The sequence below is a fragment of the Oryctolagus cuniculus genome, chromosome 12 (genome assembly GCF_964237555.1).
Source record: "Oryctolagus cuniculus chromosome 12, mOryCun1.1, whole genome shotgun sequence".
In the NCBI taxonomy this organism is placed as follows: Eukaryota; Metazoa; Chordata; class Mammalia; order Lagomorpha; family Leporidae; genus Oryctolagus; species Oryctolagus cuniculus.
In genome coordinates, this window is record NC_091443.1 from 46,699,788 (window position 1) to 46,719,751 (window position 19,964).

A 19,964-nucleotide genomic window follows, 5' to 3' on the forward strand; every position below is an offset into this window, starting at 1 on the left:
GGCCATAAAGCAAGTCTCAGCAAATTTAAAAGAATTAGAATCATACCATGCAGCTTCTCAGACCACAGCAGGATGAAGCTGGAAATTAGCAACTCAGGAAACCCCAGAAAGTATGCAAACACATGGAGACTGAACAACATGCTCCTGAATGAACACTGGGTCATTCAAGAAATCAAAAGAGAAATCAAAAACTTTCTGGAAGTAAATGAAGACAACAACACAACATATCAAAACTTATGGGATACAGCAAAAGCAGTATTGAGAGGCAAATTTATAGCAATAGGTGCCTATACCAAGAAATTGGAAAGGTACCAAATAAATGAGCTTTCAGCGCACCTCAAGGACCTAGAAAAACTGCAGCAAACCAAACCCAAATCTAGTAGGAGAAGAGAAATAATTAAAACCAGAGAAGAAATTAATAGGATTGAATCCAAAAAAACATTACAAAAAATCAGCCAAGCGAGAAGCTGGTTTTTTGAAAAAATAAACAAAATTGACACCCCATTGGCCCAACTAACTAAAAAAAGAAGAGAAAAGACCCAAATCAATAAAATCAGAGATGAAAAAGGAAACGTAACAACAGACACCACAGAAATAAAAAGAATCATCAGAAATTACTACAAGGACCTGTACGCCAGCAAACAGGAAAACCTATCAGAAATGGATAGATTCCTGGACACATGCAACCTACCTAAATTGAACCATGAAGACATCGAAAACCTAAATAGACCCATAACTGAAACAGAAATTGAAACAGTAATAAAGGCCCTCCCAACAAAGAAAAGCCCAGGACCAGATGGATTCACTGCTGAATTCTACCAGACATTTAAAGAAGAACTAATCCCATTTCTTCTCAAACTATTCAGAACAATCGAAAAAGAGGGAATCCTCCCAAATTCTTTCTATGAAGCCAGCATCACCTTAATCCCTAAGCCAGAGAAAGATGCAGCACTGAAAGAAAATTACAGACCAATATCCCTGATGAACATAGACGCAAAAATCCTCAATAAAATTCTGGCCAATAGAATACAACAACACATCAGGAAAATCATCCACCCAGACCAAGTGGGATTCATCCCTGGTATGCAGGGATGGTTCAACATTCGCAAATCAATCAATGTGATTCACCACATTAACAGACTGCAGAAGAAAAACCATATGATTATCTCAATTGATGCAGAGAAAGCATTTGATAAAATTCAACACCCTTTCATGATGAAAACTCTAAGCAAATTGGGTATAGAAGGAACATTCCTCAATATAATCAAAGCAATTTATAAAAAACCCACAGCCAGCATCCTATTGAATGGGGAAAAGTTGGAAGCATTTCCACTGAAATCTGGCACCAGGCAGGGATGCCCACTCTCACCACTGCTATTTAACATAGTTCTGGAAGTTTTAGCCAGAGCCATCAGACAAGAAAAAGAAATCAAAGGAATACAAATCAAGAAGGAAGAAGTCAAACTATCCCTCTTTGCAGACGATATGATTCTGTACTTAGAGGATCCAAAGAACTCTACTGAGAGACTATTGGAACTCATAGAGGAGTTTGGCAAAGTGGCAGGATATAAAATCAATGCACAAAAATCAACAGCCTTTGTATACACAAGCAATGCCATGACTGAGAAAGAGCTGCTAAGGTCAATCCCATTCACAATAGCTACAAAAACAATCAAATACCTTGGAATAAACTTAAACAAGGACGTTAAAGATCTCTACGATGAAAATTACAAAACCTTAAAGAAAGAAATAGAAGAGGATACCAAAAAATGGAAAAATCTTCCATGCTCATGGATTGGAAGAATCAACATCATCAAAATGTCCATTCTCCCAAAAGCAATTTATAGATTCAATGCAATCCCAATCAAGATACCAAAGACATTCTTCGCAGATCTAGAAAAAATGATGCTGAAATTCATATGGAGGCACAAGAGACCTCGAATAGCTAAAGCAATCTTGTACAACAAAAACAAAGCCGGAGGCATCACAATACCAGACTTCAGGACATACTACAGGGCAGTTGTAATCAAAACAGCATGGTACTGGTACAGAAACAGATGGATAGACCAATGGAACAGAATTGAAACACCAGAAATCAACCCAAACATCTACAGCCAACTTATATTTGATCAAGGATCTCAAACCAATTCCTGGAGCAAGGACAGTCTATTCAATAAATGGTGCTGGGAAAACTGGATTTCCACGTGCAGAATCATGAAGCAAGACCCCTACCTTACACCTTACACAAAAATCCACTCAACGTGGATTAAAGACCTAAATCTTCGTCCTGACACCATTAAGTTATTAGAGAACATTGGAGAAACCCTTCAAGATATTGGCACAGGCAAAGAATTTCTGGAAAAGACCCGGGAGGCACAGACAGTCAAAGCCAAAATCAACTATTGGGATTGCATCAAATTGAGAAGTTTCTGTACTGCAAAAGAAACAGTCAGGAGAGTGAAGAGACAACCGACAGAATGGGAAAAAATATTTGCAAACTATGCAACAGATAAAGGGTTAATAACCAGAATCTACAAAGAGATCAAGAAACTCCACAAAAACAAAACCAACAACCCACTTAAGAGATGGGCCAAGGACTTCAATAGACATTTTTCAAAAGAGGAAATCCAAATGGCCAACAGGCACATGAAAAAATGTTCAAGGTCACTAGCAATCAGGGAAATGCAAATCAAAACCACAATGAGGTTTCACCTCACCCCGGTTAGAATGGCTCACATACAGAAATCTACCAACAACAGATGCTGGCGAGGATGTGGGGAAAAAGGGACACTAACCCACTGTTGGTGGGAATGCAAACTGGTCAAGCCACTATGGAAATCAGTCTGGAGATTCCTCAGAAACCTGAATATAACCCTACCATTCGACCCAGCCATCCCACTCCTTGGAATTTACCCAAAGGAGTTTAAATTGATAAACAAAAAAGCAGTCTGCACCCTAATGTTTATTGCAGCACAATTCACAATAGCCAAGACCTGGAACCAACCTAAATGCCCATCAACGGTAGACTGGATAAAGAAATTATGGGATATGTATTCTTTAGAGTACTATACCGCAGTAAGAAACAACGAAATCCAGTCATTTGCAACAAAATGGAGGAATCTGGAACACATCATGCTGAGTGAAGTAAGCCAGTCCCAAAGGGACAAATACCATATGTTCTCCCTGATCGGTGACAACTGACTCAACACCAAAAAGGAAACCTCCTGAAGTGAAATGGACACTATGAGAAATGGTGACTTGATCAGCATAGCTCTGACTGCTAATGGACAACTTAATACATTATCCCTCATAGTATTTTTTTTTGTCTGTTCTACTTAATATGACTGGTTTAATTCTGTAATTATCACACAGTTATTCTTAAGTGTTGAAAATTAACCGAAATGTGATCCCTGTTAAACATAAGAGTGGGAATAAGAGAGGGAAGAGATGTATAATTTGGGACATGCTCGGGCTGACTTGCCCCAATTGGTAGAGTTGGAAACATACCAGGGGATTCCAATTCAATCCCATCAAGGTGGCATGTGCCAATGCCATCTCACTACTCCAAGTGATCAATTTCAGTTCACAATTGATCATAATGAAAGGACTAAGAGTCAAAGGGAGCACATAAACAAGTCTAGTATCTGCTAACACCAACCGATAGAATAAATAAAGGGGAGAGTGATCCAACATGGGAAGTGAGATACTCAGCAGACTCATAGAATGGCGGATGTCCTAAATAGCACTCTGGCCTCAGAATCAGCCCTAAAGGCACTCGGATCTGGCTGAAAAGCCCATGAGAGTATTTCAGGCATGGAAAGCCAAGACACTCTGGAAAAAAGATCTCTGTGAGTGAGATCCCAGTGGAAAGAACAGGTCTTCAAAGAGGGAGGTGCCTTTCTCTGAAGGGAGGAGAGAACCTCCACTTTGACTATGACCTTGTCTAAACAAGATAAGAGTCGGAGAACTCAAGAGGCTTCCATAGCCTTGGAAACTCATAACTGGTGCATAGGGAGATTACTGATGCCATAAACAGGAGTGTCAATTGGTAAAGTCAACAACAGGAGTCACTGTGCACTTACTCCTCATGTAGGATCTCGGTCCTTAACGTGCTGTACACTGAGGCTTAATGCTATAACGAGTACTCAAACAGTATATTTCACTTTGTGTTTCTATGGGGGTGCAAACGACTGAAATCTTTACTTAATGTACACTAAACTGATCTTCTGTAAAAAAAAAAAAAAAAAAAAAAAAAAAAGAAAGAAATTTTCAATTCCCAACTTGACTCTCACTGGGATTAAACATGACAATAGGTCTGATCTGATTTCATCATCATTTTAAAAAAATCATCTATTATTTTTCACTTTATGTTTCTGTGTGGGAGCAAACTGTTGAAATACTTACTTAAGGTATACTAAGCTGATCTTCTGTATATTAAGATAATCGAAAATGAATCTTGATGTGAATGGAAGGGGAGAGGGAGTGGGAAAGGGGAGGGTTGTTGGTGGGAGGGACGGTATGGGGGGGGAAGCCATTGTAACCCATGAGTCGTACTTTGGAAATTATATTCATTAAATAAAAGATAAAAAAAAAAAAAACAAAAAAAAAACAAAAAAAAACGTACATTTAAAAATATTTCATTTAATTTGAAAGACAGAGTTACAGAGAGGTAGAGACAGAGAGAAAGGTCTTCCATCCACTGGTACAGAGAGAGAGAAGGAGAGACAGAGAGAGAGAGAGAGAGAGAGATCTTCCAACTGCTGATTCACTCCCCAAATGGCTGCAAAAGCTAGGGCTGGGTCAGGTGGAAGCCAGGAGCCAGGAACTTCATCCAGGTCTGCAACATGGTTTCAGTTTTCAAGCTGTACTGTCCTCTGCTGCTTTCCCAGGCACATTATCAGGGAGCTGGATTGTAAGTGAAGTAGCCAAGACTCAAACCAGCACCCATATAGGATGCTATCATAACAGGTGGTGGCTTAACCCCACTACACCACAATGCTGGTCCCAGCACAACAATTTTTAAAGCTATATATTTCAAGAAATTCTTTTGAAATATAGGCAATAATCTCTCCAAAGCCTAGAGATTCAATGAGGTATGTATAATCTTATACAAACACCAGTTCAGTATATTTGATAGAACCATGCCACTGTCAGACATTTCTTATTAAAACAACATCAGGCAGGCAACCGTGAAACAAAGTGGAATGTGGAGTCAGCCCTCTTGAGGGAAGGTGTAATTGGAGTCTGACCACCTTCACCCTTGTGGATTTCTGGATCTTTGTTTCAACTTGGCTGGGAGTTGCTGTGGAGTCTATTGGGTGAAGGTGGCCCTTTCCTCACGTTCTCACTGCTAGGGGTATGTTATGTTGCCCAAGGACATAGCCAGGCTGGTCTCTAAAACCCATTTGATGTCTGAATCTGCATAGAGGAATCTTGCCGTTCAGCAGAGTCAGGGATGGGTCCATTATATGATCCATGAACCAGAATCCCACATCTTGCAGTCCCAGCAGCCACTACCAAAGAAATCAAAGAAACGAACCTGGCAAGCCACTTCCCAGTCTCGAGCTCCACACAGCTGTTCTTCCTTTCTAACAACTTTCTGATAACATTATGTTGCCTCTCTGTTTCTCTCTCTGATATTTCAATACATTGTTCAGATAAGCTGGTAACTGCTTTGCTTGTTGAGTAAAGCCGACACCACCACAGCCCTGCCAGCTGAGTGCTCTGTGGGCCATGGCCTCCCCTGAATGTGACCCAGAAGCCTCGGTGTGTTCTGCATCCTGCAGAGCATACTCTGCAGGTGGAGGAAGCATCTGAGAGTAAGACCGTGGTTTTCATAGGGATCTCCTGACCTTGCTGTTTTGTTTTTCCCCACCGGGTGTTTTATGTATGGTGAATTGTGATTTTATGTTTCAACGTATTGCAAGCTTTCCATTTTATTCAAGAAATCTGTTCCATGTTAAAAGCCTTGATTAAAGAGGAATTTTTTAATCAATTTAAAAAAGACAACATCGGTGATTGGAGAGATTCTTAGGCAATAATAGAAAAATACAGTAGACATTTCAAACAAAAAATGAATAGTATGAGATAAGATTATGTTCAGAATTACTCAGTATTTTAGTCAGGTGTTATAAATCAGTGCATATATCCCAAAACATGAATTTAGTTTTTCTTTCCAATCATACCTCCCTTGACTTTGGTAATAGTTTTCTGTCTAGATGTAGCTAGATCACTATTTTATTTCTGTTCTAATACTCCCAGTGTTTTGGCCCCTCTGGTTTCTTGTTGGGGATTGGAAAAAGATGACCAATTAATCTCCCATTTGCTTGGGATTTAGATAATCAAGTATCAGGGCTGCACTGCCTGAATTTCACCTTTGTCTTGAAGTCTTTCTTTTTATTATACATGTATTCTAGTGGATTGTGGGCTGTTTAACATTGAGCATTTCTTGCAGAATACACTAGTAGATATTGCATCACAATGTTCTTTCTCATCTCTTACTTGCTGGATTTTTTTTTTGGGGGGGGGAAGTGGGTGGCCCTTTATCTCTTGCTATTGAGGTCTATTTCCATTGGGTTTCTCTTTCTCTAGGTGTGTTCCTATCTTCTGCACTGAAAGCTATTTTTATTCTTTGGTTTTACTGTACTACATTTGGTGCCTAAAGGCCTTTAAGAATAAGTAAGAACCAATTTTTGACAGATGCTCTTGTCTAGCATTTTGCCTGTAATCTTTTTCTGTCCATTCCAGGTGAGTTATACAAACTCACATTCTTTAAATTCAATACCACCCCTTCCTACCAGGTTTTGTTTTTAGATCATCCAACAATGGTGTGTAATGCCTCTTATTGTATTTTCTGCCTACAGTTCTATCATCCATCTGTACTGCTACTAGGTTGATTTTTTTTAAGACTTGGATGTGATTTTCACTTTCTTGCTTATAAACAGGTTTGGCTTCTCCACACTGAGAGAATAAAATGCAAACCAAAGGCTTGATATTTAGAGTCTTTCATTCACTTTACATTGACAGTAGCCATACCTACATTTCTGGTGTTTCTTTTCCCTTTTCTCCTTCATGTACACTTTCACTGTATTGTTTGATTTCCTTGCGCTTGCAAAGTGTCATATAGCTCCAGGATCTTAGTTCACTTTGCTGACATTTACCTGAATTCTCTTTGCTTTTCATCCCTCCTACTTTTTTAACTTGTTTATTTATTGATATATTTGAGAAAGACAGAAGGAGAGAGAGACAGACAGAGAGCTCCCAACCACTGAGTGAACCACTGGTTCACTCTCCAAAGGCTTGCAACAGCTGGTCCAGCTTTGGGGCTGAAGCAGGGATCCACGACCTTACCCCATGTCTGCTGTGTGTGTGAAAGGAACCCAGTCACTTCAGCCACCCTGAAGCTCCTGCTGCCTCCTAGGATCTGCATTAGCAGGAAATGGAGTCAGGAATTGGAGCAGAGAATCAAACTGAGGTACTGGGTGTCCTGAACAGCATCTTAACCACTAGGCTTAATGTTCACCTCTCCTTTCTTCTCTTAATGACTTGCATCCTTTTAATTCTTCATAATTTATTTTAAATGTCATTTTCTTCCTAGCCCAGAATGTTTATCTCTATACTGATGTTGGAAATAAACTTTCCTCTTTCTGAAAATTGATGGTACTTCCTACAGTATATCTTAAGTTTAGCTGTTTATGCTGATTCAATAAAAATTATTGAGAATCTAATCTGTGTCAAAGACAATTTTACATTTTATTGACATAGCAGTAATCAAGCGAGAAGAAAACATCTACCCTCATGGAGTTTATTTTATTGTGCTATATCTGCCTAGGGAGTTTTCAACCTTTGATTTATAAATATGTACACTTAGGTGAAGAAAGGAGAGCAACTGTCATCTCATTTACACATTCTCAATATTTTACAAAAGCAAAAATTAATAGGATCTCTAAAGAAATGCTGCTGAATTGTTGAAAAACGTGATATTTGATCATTTCTGTCTTTTGTGACACTAAAAAACACAGTTGCACTTGAGAAATTATTACTGCTTTAGGAGAGTTGCATTCATGAAGCATGCATTCATGCTGGTACAAGAGAACAACACCATGAAAGGACTTCCAAGCTTGCCAGGACATCTAACTCTGGTATGCATCATCCAGTTTGCAGTTACTACATGAGGACTGATTCAGTTCCCCAGCTTTCCCCAAATGAGTAGTGGAGGTGAAAATAATGTCCCTACTGTGACTTTGCAGGAATCAGGACATCTTTTTTATTGCGAACCATTTTACTTCTACCTCTGGTATTGAAGAAGTTAGTGGACATTCCTACTATACAGTCATGTTAATGCATTTTTTTTTCCCTGAAGTTCTTAGAAACAAGGGCTTGCTTCCGTTGAAGTTTGTGACTTCTAGAGCTCCTACCTTAGCACTTAGCATGTAATAACTAAAACCTATTTTTGAAGTAATGAATGGTATTTTCTGCATGGTCTAAAGTTCACTTTGTGCAGTTTTAGTATTTCTTGCATATTGTAATCTAAGTTTTGCTAAATGTTATTTCAGATACATGGAGTTTGTTTTTTGTAGGCTCCTCATTTAAACATTTCTACATGAACTAATTGTTAGCATTTGATGTTTTGCAAACTGTTCTTTTGTTTAAATGGTTCCTATCTGAATGAGAGACATCTTTTAAAACAACCAGCTGAGACAAAGCAATTAGTGTCACGAAAGTCAGTGTAGCAAAAAACATCAGTCACAGAATATTATCAATGTTTGAAGAGAAAATAAATAAATTTATCGAGGGTCTCATGTCAGATATGAGGGCATGTAAAAAAGCTTGTGGTAAATGCAATTAAATGATAAGTTTATTTCGAGGGTGGGCATTTGATGCAGGGGTTAAGACGCTTAGAACACCTGCATTTATATGGGATGCCTAGAACTGAGTTTTGGAGCTGCTTGATATCCCAGCTTCCTGCTAATGTACACTATGGAAAGCAGCATGTGTTGGCTCAAATAACAAATTAGAATACTTCAAAAGTGCATTGAAATGTGTGATTGAAAGATAAATTTTAGGGCCAGCATTGTGGCATAGTGACTAAAGCCACAGCCTGGGCACCAGCATCCCATATGAGCACTGGTTCTATTCTTGACTATTTCACTTCTGATCCAGCTCCCTATTAATGTGCCTGGGAAAGCAGTGGAGGATGGCTGAAGTCCTTGGGCCTCTGCACCCATGCAGAAGGCCTAGAAAAAGGTCCTGGCTGTTGGTACTGGCCCAGCTCCAGCCATTGCTGCCATCTAGGGAGTGAACCAGTGGATGGGAGATCTCTCTGTCTCTGTCTTTTCCTCTCTCTGTAACTCTTTCAAATAAATAAATAAATCCTGTTAAATTTCAAGTGGGTCTGCAAGAATGATCTCAATAAGTTGGTAGAACGTATATTATGAAAACAATGCATGAATTTCAAAAATGTTTTGCATCAAAATGACCTTACATTTTAATTCAATTCTTCCACAAAGCTTTTGTAGTACCCAGGTATTCTGTTTGTATTTTTCCAAAACTATATTGCCTTGTCTACTGTGTGTAGCATTATGGGCAAGTATGGAAACCCAATTGTGTATTTCACCCACACTTGTTAATTTGGAAATTTTAGTCTCCTTTCATCTACATATATTTTTTAGAATCAGCCTGCCAGTTTCTGTAAACAAAACTGTTGAATATTTTGTTGGAATTGCATTTTAAATCTATTTGGCAAGAATTGACAATTTTTTAAATTTATTTGACAGGTAGAGTTAAACAATGAGAGAGAGAGACAGAGAGAAAAGTCTTCCTTCCATTGGTTTACCCCTCCAAATGGCTGCCACGGCTGGAGCTATACTGATCTGAAGCCAGGAGCCAGGTGCTTCTTCCTGGTCTCCCACGTGGGTACAGGCGCCCAAGCACGTGGGCCATCCTCCACTGCCCTCCCGGGCCACAGCAGAGAGCTGGACTGGAAGAGGAGCAACCGGGACTAGAACCTGCAGCCTGTAGGGGATGCTGGTGTTGCAGGTGGAGGATTAACCAAGTGAGCCACAACGCCGGCCCCATGAGAACTGACATCTTAACAATATTGAATTTTTCAATCCCGGAAAATGGCATACATTACTCCATTAACTTAGATCTTTGTTATTTACTGTCGTGTTATTTACTGAAGATCTATTTATTTGTTTGAAAGTCAGAACATCAGAAGACACACACACACACACACACACACAGAGTTAAATATTCCACCTGCTGGTTTACTCACTTGATGGTTAGGATGGTCAGGAATTGGTCAGGCTGAAGACAGGAGCCAGGAGCTTCATCTGAATCTCCCACATGGGTGGCTCATGCACTTGGACCATATTCCACTGCTTTTCCCAGACCATTAGCAGGGGGCTGGACCAGAAGTGGAGCAACTGGGACACCAATTGGCACCCATATAATTGCTGACACACTGGTGGTGGGTTTACCTGTTAAATCATGATGCTGGCTGTTATAAGGTATTTGATAGTGTTGTAGAAAAATTTTTATTTTAATTTTAAGTTGTTCATTGTTACTGTAAAGAACAAAATCAGTATTTGCATATTTTCCTTGTTTACTACAAACTTGATAAACTTTCTTTGTACTTCTAGTTGTTTTAAAAATATGATAATTGTGTTTATATATTATATTTATTGCAAATATAGATGGACAGTCTTGTTTTCTGGCAATAAGAGCAATTTTATTTCTTCCTTTCCAAATGGTGTATATTTCATTTATTCATTTTTGATCTTGTTTTATTGCACTGGATAGAATTATCAACAAAATGTTGGAGTGGTAAGAGCAAAAATCTATATTTTTGTCAAAAATAGATGAGGAAAATATTTTCCAATTAAGTACAATTTTACAGGGGTGTGTGTGTGTGTGGTGTAAGTGCATATTAGTGGTGCCTTTTATAAACTGGACAATGTTCTTTCCTGTTACTAGTTTGCTGAAAGTTTTATTATGAAAGAATATTGAACTTGTCCAAGGCCTTTTCTGAATCTATTTGTTAACAGTAGTTTTTCTTCTCATTTGGTTGATATGGTGAATTACAGTCAATTCTCATCACTTGTAAATCTGTGCTTGTGAATTTGACCACTTGTTACAATTTATTTGTAACCCAAAAATCAATCCTTATGGTGCATTTGAATCATTCTTGGAAGTGTTTACAGCAGCAAAGAACTTGGGTCAGCCATTGTGCACATGCCTAATGATGCTCTGCCTTCCTCTTTCAGCTTTTACACCATGAACAAGTATGCTTCTGGTGGTCTAGTAATCTCCACATTTTCCTTCTGTGCTTTTCACTGATTTTTGCTTTTGAATGTGGCCTGCAAACATAGTGCTGAAGTGTTAGCTAGTGTTCCTTATGGAGAAAATATGTGTATGTGTGTATGTTAGGCAAGCTTTCTTCAAGTATGAATTTCAGTGCTTTTGGCTATAAATTCAATATTAATGAATCAATACTGTATATTAAATACAGTGGCTTTTTTAAAAAAAGATTTATTTATTTGTTTGAAAGAGTTACAGAGGAGAGACAGAGAGAAAGAGAGAGAGAGAGAGAGTTCTTTTTTTTTTTTTTTTTTTTTTTTTTGGACAGGCAGAGTGGACAGTGAGAGAGAGAGACAGAGAGAAAGGTCTTCCTTTGCCGTTGGTTCACCCTCCAATGGCCGCCGTGGCCAGCGCTGCCGCTGGTGCACTGCGCTAATCCGATGGCAGGAGCCAGGTACTTCTGGTCTCCCACGGGGTGCAGGGCCCAAGCACTTGGGCCATCCTCCACTGCACTCCCTGGCCACAGCAGAGAGCTGGCCTGGAAGAGGGGCAACCAGGACAGAATCTGGCACCCCGACCGGGACTAGAACCCGGTGTGCCAGCGCCGCAAGGTGGAGGATTAGCCTAGTGAGCCGTGGCTCCGGCCGAGAGAGAGATCTTCTATCCACTGGTTCACGTCCAAGAAGGCCATAAGGGCAGGGTTGGGACAGGTCAAACCCAGATCTTTCATTTAGGTTTTTTTTTTTTTTTTTTTTTTTTTTTTTTTCCCCAGAGTGTCTTTGCTTTCCATGCCTGAAATACTCTCATGGGCTCTTCAGCCAGATCCAAATGCCTTAAGGACTGATTCTGAGGCCAGAGTGCTGTTTAGGACATCTGTCATTCTATGGGTCTGCTGTGTATCTCACTTCCCATGTTGGATCGTTCTCTCCCTTTTTGATTCTATCAGCTAGTATTTTCAGACACTATTCTTATTTATGTGATCCCTTTGGTTCTTAGTCCTATCATTATGATCAACTGTGAACAGAAATTGATCACTGGGACTAGTGAGATGGCATTGGTACATGCCACCTTGATGCTCCCAATTCATTTCTGCTTTTATTTTTATTATTTTCTTCATTCTACTTGTTTTGGCTTGAATTTTATCTTTTATTTAAAATAAAATTTTGGAAATACGATTTGAGGTATTTTCTCTCATCTAAAATGAGTATTTAATATGTAAATTTCCTTCAAAGCACTGCTTTATTGTCATCACCCAAATTTTAATGTTATCCCTTAATTCTCATTCAATTTAAAATATTTTAAAGACCCTGCCATGTATACTTTGACTCTGATGACCCATTGGAACGGTATTATTTAATTTCCAAGTATTTGATGGAGGTTTTTTTTTTTTTTTAAGATTTTTTTATTTATTTGAAAGTCTGAGTTACACAGAGAAAGGAGAGGCAGAGGGAGAGAGAGGTCTTCCATTCGCTGGTTCACTCCCCAGTTGGCTGCAACGGCTGGAGCTGCACCAATCCAAAGCCAGAAGCCAGGAGCTTCCTCAAGGTCTTCCCATAGGGGTACGGGGGCCCAAGGGCCCAGGGACTTGGGCCATCTTCCACTGTTTTCTCAGGCCATAGCAGAGCTGGATTAGAAGTGGAGCAACCAGGACACGAACTGCACCCATATGGGATGCTGGCACTTCAGGCGGTGGCTTTATCTGCTACGCCACAGCACCGGCCCCCTTGATGGAGGTTTTTTTTTTTTTTTTGTTTGTTTTTTTTTTTGTTTTTTTTATTTGACAAGTAGAGTTACAGACAGTGAGAGATAGAGACAATGAGAAAGGTATTCCTTCCGTTTGTTCACTCCCCAAATGGCTGCTATGGCCGGAGCTATACTGATCCGAAGCCAGGAGCCAGGTGCTTTTTCCTGGTCTCCCACGTGGGTGCAGGGCCCAAGCACTTGGGCCATCCTCCACTGCCCTCCTGGGCCACAGCAGAGAGCTGGACTGGAAGAGGAGCATCCGGGAATAGAACCGGCGCCCATAGGGGATGCCGGTGACGCAAGCAGAGGATTAACCAAGTGAGCCACAGCACTGGCCCCCTTGATGGAGTTTTAAGATATCTTTTTTTGCTAATGATTTCTAATTTTAATCCATTATCATTGCAGAAAATGTATGTTAGTGAGTTGTTTGTGTGAAACAATTCTTTAATTTTTTTTTTTTTTTTTGACAGGCAGAGTGGACAGTGAGAGAGAGAGACAGAGAGAAAGGTCTTCCTTTGCCGTTGGATCACCCTCCAATGGCCGCCGCTGCAGCCGGCGCACCGCGCTGATCCGATGGCAGGAGCCAGGATCCAGGTGCTTTTCCTGGTCTCCCATGGGGTGCAGGGCCCAAGCACCTGGGCCATCCTCCACTGCACTCCCTGGCCATAGCAGAGAGCTGGCCTGGAAGAGGGGCAACCGGGACAGAATCCGGTGCCCCAACCGGGACTAGAACCCGGTGTGCCGGCGCCGCAAGGTGGAGGATTAGCCTATTGAGCCACGGCACCGGCTCACAATTCTTTAATTTTGTTAATATTTGAATTTTAGCCTAAACGTGGCCTATATTGAGAAGTATTTCATATTCATTTGAAAAGAATATATATTCTGCTGTTATTTAGTGCAGTGTTCAATATATGGCAAATGACACACACTTTGTCATAGTATAGGAAGATACTTCACAAATTTTCAAAGAAAATATAGCTATCATAAGCTTAATTTGGTGGAAAATATTTTGAAACCCATACATAGAAGGGGATCTTAAGTGAGTTCCTGGACTATGGATTTTGAAGAAATTCTGGGGACATATTTGCTATAATTTAATTCCCACAGCCAATTCAAAAACCATACAGTTTTTAAATTATAATGTGAAAGGTCATGAGAAGATGGTTGGATTCATCATATGTTATATAATTACAGCACATATATACCACTCTACTAAAACGGTTTCATATGATTTAGTCACTGTTAGCGCTGCTAAAAATGTAATTCACTTGATAATATGTCTACCAACTCTTTGATTGTAGATATTTGACTATGCAAAATCTAAGGCTAACAGTAAGTAAAGCTCTTCAGAAGTATGGTAGCCTTTGCAAATTGTTTGGAATTAATTTGTTTTGAGTAAACGGAAATTAGTCTGTTAAATTAAGCTTATAAAACAAGGATTATGAAGGGGTATGAGACCATCTCACAAGGGTAGCTTAAAACCCACACATTTGTGTGATTCAAGAGAAGAACTGTCCTTTCAAAGTGATCTTATTCCTTCTAATTGCCTGGGCTTTGTGCCTCCTAATGTGATTTGAAGATTGGCAAAGAATAAATATATTTAAAATCTTATTCATTAGAATGCTAGACTCATCCATCAGCAGATTGATAAGGTCTGAGACAAAGCATTCTGCCCGACACACAACCTGTAGGGAGATTTTCCTGTGGCTATAATGCAGAACACCTGACAGATGTGTGAGCCACCGAGCACAGCAGGAGGTGCTCATAAACACCATAAACTGGCATTCAACATGATAGGGATTATTTTTCTTTTGTCTGCCTGAAGTTATATGGCCCATAATCAATAAAGGTTTGAGGCTTAACTAGCTAACACATAGGGTGTGATATCATTTATAGGCAATATTTCTAGTGCTTCCAAGTTTATAACGTGTCCCAGATGCTGAGATACTTTCTGACGTGGCTGAAAAACGTGCTATCTAGGCTTCTCTTTTAGGATTGGAACTGGTTCAAAGAAGAGTACCAACTTCTTTGTTGCTTTCCTTATTTTTTTTTTTTTCAGGGAGTAAAGATAATGTATCATCTGTTTCTATTCTTGATAGCTCCTTAAAGATGCAATGAGCTTTACCAAATCCATGCTCATTTTTAAATTCCACATGGTGGTGAGACACTCTTTTAAATTTCCAATAACAACGTGTCTGAGTCAGAAAAAGAAAGGCAGAAATGAACATACGCCATCTGTAGTTTTTCAAATTTTACTATGTGTCCTAAGGGATGTGGATAGATGCTATTAATTTAAATGTCATGTTTGCATAGAATGAAGTGCAGCAATTTTAAACTTGGCTTTATTAAAGTTTCTTTTTTAGCTCAAGTTTCTCATTTGCCAAACAGCAATAGGAGCAAATGCTCACTGATAAAGTTTATTTAGGTCCTTTGGGGAGCAGTAACAAACATACGGGCACAATACTTTCAAAATAGCATATTTTATTGCATTTATAAATTATTGCGTGACCAAAATCTTCTTGTAGTCTACAATTAAGTAGGGCATTAACAATAAGAAAGTTAACAATACCTTTAAGGGACAAATAAATACCACGACTGAACCATGGTGCCCCTTGACGTATAAAACATTCAATTAACGAGTTGTTTTTGTGGACATAGATTTGTTAGGAACAGGTTTTATTTTGTTTTACATAGATCATGGCTTTTGTCAGTTTCCTTTAGGGTTCAGTGATTTGCTGGGCACAGCTGCATAGGCAGATGCAGAAATTGTTTCATCTTAGGCAATAATCAGAGTTTAGCATGTGTGAGCCAAGGTAAGTTTGGAGAAGTTAATTAAATCCTTTAAGGCTATGCCCAAATACAAAGAAGAGGTTGGAATTCAGAAAAACACAACCAGATAAAAATCAGTCCAGTACTTTCTATTTCCAATGTTTTTTTCTGTTTTTTTTTTTTTTTTTTTTTTTTTTTTTTTTTTCTGCTGCTAACTACAGTGTGTTAACTAATTTCCTAACACTCATATTCTAACTCCTACATTTCCAGGATAATGACTTTTGATTTTTTTGGCCCATTGACAGCAATATAGCAAACACAATTTTTCATGCTAGTTTCAGGATTAGCTGTTTTTTGCTTTTTTTTTTTTTTTTTTTTTTTTTTTTTTTTCCAATTTGAAAGTCAGAGTTACAGAGAAAGGGAGAGAGATCTTCCATCTACTGGTTCACTCCCAAAATGGCCACTTGGTCAGGGCCAGTCAGGAGCCAGGAGTTTCATTCAGGTCTTCCACATGGACGCAGGGACCAAGCACTTAGGCCATCTTCTGCTGCCTTCCCAGGTGTGCTAGTAAAGGAGCTGGACCAGGACTAGAACAGCTAAGATTCCATATGAGTTGCCGGCCTCACAGGTGGCAGCCTTCCCCACTACATCATGGTGCAATCCCAGGACTAGATATTTTGTCTGTTTGCTCCTTTGATTCTTAGATCCAGTATGATCCACATATGTATACCTGGGGTTTTATTTTCATTTTAAACTAATTTATAAAGTAGGTGAGTAATTAGAGCTTTGAAAGTTTGGAAGAGAGCTTATAATATGAATTCCAAATATAATAATTGTGAGTCTCCCCACTATAGTCCAAGTTCCAGATATAGGGATTGTGTCTGTTTTTCTTATCCTCACATCTTTTTGTCCTGCATTGCAGTGAGGACTCAATAAATACTTGCTGAATTAATGTATCTTTTTTTTTTTTTTTGACAGGCAGAGTGGACAGTGAGAGAGAGAGACAGAAAGGTCTTCCTTTGCTGTTGGTTCACCCCCCAAATGGCCGCTATGGCCGGCGTGCTGCGCCAGTCCGAAGCCAGGAGCCAGGTGCTTCCTCCTGGTCTCCCATGGGGTGCAGGGCCCAAGCACTTGGGCCATCCTCCACTGCACTCCCTGGCCATAGCAGAGAGCTGGCCTGGAAGAGGGGCAACTGGGACAGAATCCGGCGCCCCGACCAGGACTGGAACCCGGTGTGCCCGCGCCACAGGCAGAGGATTAGCCTCTTAAGCCGCGGCGCCAGCTGAATTAATGTATCTTAAATAGCACTCTTACATATTGTTGATATATTATATTGTTTAATCATGATTTTGAAACATTCCTACAACAGACATGACTTCTTGATATTTTGCTAAGCATTGCTCTACTACTGTATGAAGAGCAAAAGGTGAACCAATATAGAAATCTTTTCTTTCCTCTTCTGAAATTAATTGAGGGAAATACCCAGAAGTCAAACATGAATTGGAGGACATGCTTAGGGGTGTGGCCACCATGAGTTACACAACTACCTTACTTATCAGTTATAGCCAGTTCCCCCACTGGGGAGCAAAGAGGAATGACATTATCTTTGATAAATGGATATCTGAGTAGGAGGAAACACCTGCTTGATTGAGAGGAATATCCTGAAAGGGTTGTGAAGGGATTTAAGGGATTGTGAAGACAGGGGAAATAAATGGGGCATTGTCAGTGCGTCTCAGTAATTGTTTACTGTGTTTTAGCCTAGAGATTAAAACAAAACAAAACAAAAAACCAAGGACCACTACCAGGAAGAGAAGCTCTCTGGATTCCTGACCCATTTCTTTATATCCAGGCATGAAATAAGAAGACTGTATTACCTGTAAAAAAGATTGCGTACCATGAAGCTGGTGCTTAGTGGTTAAAGCTGCCACCTGTCGTGCCGGCATTCCATATGAGCACCAGTTCAAGTTCAGTTGCTCCACTTTCCATCCAGATCCCTGTTAATGGGCCCGGGAAAGCAGCAAAGGATGGCCCAAGTGCTTGGATCCCTGCAGTCATGTAGGAGACCAAGAGGAATCTCCTAGCTCCTGGCTTCAGATCAGTTCAGCTTCAGATGTTTTGGCCATTTGAGGAGTAAACCAGTGAATGGAAGATCTCTCTTTTTCTCTGTAACTCTGATTTCCAATAAAATAAATAAATCTTTAAAAAATTCATATCATCAGGAAAATGTAAACAAGCTTTCTGAATTTTGATATCTGATCCTTTGACGTTACAGGAGCAATCTTTGTTTTTCTGCATTGCAGATGATAACCAACCTGTTCCCTATGTTCTACCGTCTCCTCCCATGATACTGAAGTTATCTGATAACCATAAGGAAGCAACACATACATCAGGTGTATATTTAGATTTTTACACATGTAATTTCATTTTACCTGGGAGGCAGTAGAGTGTAGCTGTGTAGTGAAAAGATTAAGACCCTGGGTTAAATGGTGCAATGAACATAATGTGTTTAATAATATTGTGCCTGATAGCATGCATGGTCAATGCTCTGTAAAATGCTAGACATTATTGTGATGGTAATTATTACTAGAGTAGAGTGGAAATTCTCATTGTCCACTTCACCCAAGTGCCACTTATTGCTGGGGTCACTTTCATGACAGTCTCTCCCTTGTCATGTAATGGAACTCCTCATTGTCATTGAGGAATCTTGAAAGAGTCTGTGTCGCTCCCCCTCTTCGTGGAGGAACGACACAGGACCCTGCGCTGTTCTTTCGTCTGCTCGGCCCTCCCCGGGTTTGCTGCTGGTTCTTCCCGGGTTGGCTACTATCCCTTCCACCTCCGTGGAAGGGCAGTTCCCCCTGGCCACATTCCCCACTTCCGCAGGGGAGCGGCACACCGCCGGCCGGCTCTCTCGGGGGCTGCACAGGTGTTCCCCTTAGATGTTCCCCTTAGATGTTCCTGGTGCATGCCGTCTCTCTCCTCCTTTATAGTCCTCCTCCGCCAATCCTAACTCGGCTGCCCACACGCCAAGTACGCTGCTCTCCAATCAGGAGCAAGTCCTACAGTTTATTGGTTGAACTGGAGGCAGCTGTGTAAAAGCTGTTTTCTTCTCTCCCAGCGCCATATTGTGGGAGAGCAGATGCATAGAATAAGTCTTAATTCCAGTAACCTAGTCCAGTCCGAGCTGCTCCCCACAGATCCCCCTTTCTTTTTATTTTTTGGCGTTGATACGCGCCTGTCTTCGGTGTCCCGCGGCACACACTCTGCTCTACTTGCTAGAGTTGCCACAGGTTCTTACAAGTCCTATCAATCAGGCAAACCGAATCCGGGTCCTCTCTTCGCCATGTTGTGAGGAGGTTTTTAGGCGCTGATGCGTGCCTGTGTTCGGTGACCTGCGGCTCATACTCTGGTCGAGCCGCCTGCTGGTGCTTACCGCCTTAATCAGGCAGACCGAATCCAAGCTCTCTCATTGCCATGTTGTGGGGTGACTTATTGGTGTTGATAACGTGCCTGTCTTCGGTGACCTGCGGCGCATAAGCTGCTAGCCGCCCGCAGGTGCTCACCGCCTCCCTTAATCAGGCAGACCAAATCCAAGCTTTCTCATTGCCATGTTGTGGGGAGGCCTTTCTATTTCTCTATTTCTCTATGTCCGGGCATTCCTATTTCTCCCATTTTACTTCCATCTTCCAGCATTCCCATTTCTCTCATTTTACTTCTAAACTTCTGCTTCTCTTATCCCCGCGGCTTCCCAGCGCCGCCTGCCCCGAGGCTGCTTCTCGGCGGCTTCCCGGCTGAGCCGCTTCAGCCTGCTTCTCTCATCTGCGCGGCTTCGCGGCTCTGCGAGGCTCGGCTTTGCGCGCACACTCCGCGGTCTCCGCGCTAGCCCTGCGTTCCCTATCTACTTGTGCCCCGCACGCTCTCTCTGCGCGCGACAGCCTCCGCGAATCACACAGCGTCAGCTCACATCTCAGCCACTAGTATTCAATCTAAGTTCCCCGGGCTAGCCTGGCGAATTCAACCCAGCTCACGTCTCCGCCCCACGATTTGGCTTCCCATCCTTTGCTCCCCGGGCTAATCAGACAGATCCCAATCTGGCTTACGTTTCTGCTTCTGGTTTCAACTTTTCACCCCCTATTCCCGGGCTAACTTGAGAA

The 19,964-nt window shown here is 40.8% G+C and overlaps 1 long non-coding RNA gene across 1 annotated transcript in view; it reads left to right on the forward strand.

The window, feature by feature from the left end:
• LOC127483808 (uncharacterized) overlaps positions 1-19,964 on the forward strand; it is a 43,247-nt gene that overhangs the window by 11,922 nt on the left and 11,361 nt on the right. Inside the window, exon 3 of the long non-coding RNA XR_007910517.2 lies at positions 18,114-18,203. This is a non-coding gene — a long non-coding RNA (uncharacterized lncRNA). The remainder of the gene's footprint in view (positions 1-18,113; positions 18,204-19,964) is intronic.